Raw genomic sequence first — 1,343 nt, 5'->3', positions numbered from 1 at the left:
GTCCACTGCAGTTCAGTGAGGAATAGTACTGTAGTCTGTATAGGCAAGAAGGTAATTTACAGCTGGCCATAGCTTTCATCATCAGCTTTCTCCTAATGTGTGGTTTTAGAGCTCTTCAGGTGAGATCGACGGTGGCCTATGAATATCATTACTGTTCATTACGGTATCCACCTACGGTGATAATTGGCCGCCATTTTGGACGGCAAGATTCAATGGAGGATGAATGAAGAAAAGGCAAAACTGATTTTTTTTTTCGTTGGCATGGAGCTTTTTCAAGCTACAAAGGCTGGTTGGAGGAAAGAATGGTCGCTACTAAGCATCTCCTAAAAGGGATTTGGTGCAATATGAAGCATATTCTTTAATAGAGATGTTTCCCCATGGGCGTTAATTGAGGGGTGGAGCCTCGTGTCGGCCATCTTGGTTGGCAAAAAGGCCTATGTGCGCGAGCAAAGCCATCTGTATGCAGGCATAGATAATGATGCAGGTGTGTTTTTATAACAGCAATGGTGGTATCTTGTTGTATCGTTAACTGTACAAACAGAGTGCAGAAGGGAAATAAGCAGAGGTTTTATACCAAAAGTGATTCAACATCTAGGAGAACAGACAAAATATTTGACAGAAAGAAGGTGAGATTAGGCTGCCTGTGTGTTCACAGCCTGGCCTTGTGTTAGCTAGCCTTCACTGAGATATGTATTTATTATGCATTATGGCATGATGTAGGCGAGCAAAGTGGCTATCTAGAATTAATCGTAAAGACTGGTATCCCAGTGACCATGACAGAGTTTGCTCAGACCATTTCTTATCAGGTTAGAACTGCAGGTTTAGCATGATAAATGATGATATTACTAGGCAAACCATCATCAGATCATTTAGATCCAGACATAGCACATCTACTCAAATTCTATCTACTCTGTATCTACTTGTATTTTAATTTTTTTAACCAGTATTTACTTGTATTTACTTTGTAAGTAGATGTGTATTTTCATCTACAGGCTAAAAATATGCAAAAAGCATCACATGAAATCTTCCATTGCAGTTATTTACTTATGATGAAAGCCATGTGGGCACTGAAATTTCATACAAAAGAATGTTTTCTGTTGAAAAGAAAAAATGCACAATGGCTACCTGCCTGATTAGCACTAAAATCAGAAGAATAAGCATTAGGAAACAGTCTTTTAAGCTTTTCAGATGATTATTTTAGTATAGATATAATACGTGAAATATCTGAAAATAAAGGCGAATATTTTAGGTTGCTCTCCTCTATCTACCACTATCTACTTGAGCCTGAAAATTCGTGTAGATATTTGTGTATTGTGTATACATGTGCTATGTCTGTTTAGATC

General features: G+C 38.0%; 1 long non-coding RNA gene across 1 annotated transcript; it reads left to right on the top strand.

The window, feature by feature from the left end:
- The first annotated feature begins 299 nt into the window (after positions 1-299).
- On the top strand, positions 300-1,145 carry LOC109585013 (uncharacterized). The gene is made up of 2 exons (XR_002186269.1): positions 300-806; positions 850-1,145. It is a non-coding gene; the product is annotated as an uncharacterized LOC109585013 (long non-coding RNA).
- The last annotated feature ends 198 nt before the right edge of the window (positions 1,146-1,343 follow it).

Source organism: Amphimedon queenslandica, unplaced genomic scaffold, assembly GCF_000090795.2.
Source record: "Amphimedon queenslandica unplaced genomic scaffold, v1.1 AMPQUscaffold_13135, whole genome shotgun sequence".
NCBI lineage: Eukaryota > Metazoa > Porifera > Demospongiae > Haplosclerida > Niphatidae > Amphimedon > Amphimedon queenslandica.
Note: the sequence above shows the minus strand (reverse complement) of the source record. Positions and strands in the feature narration are given on the sequence as shown.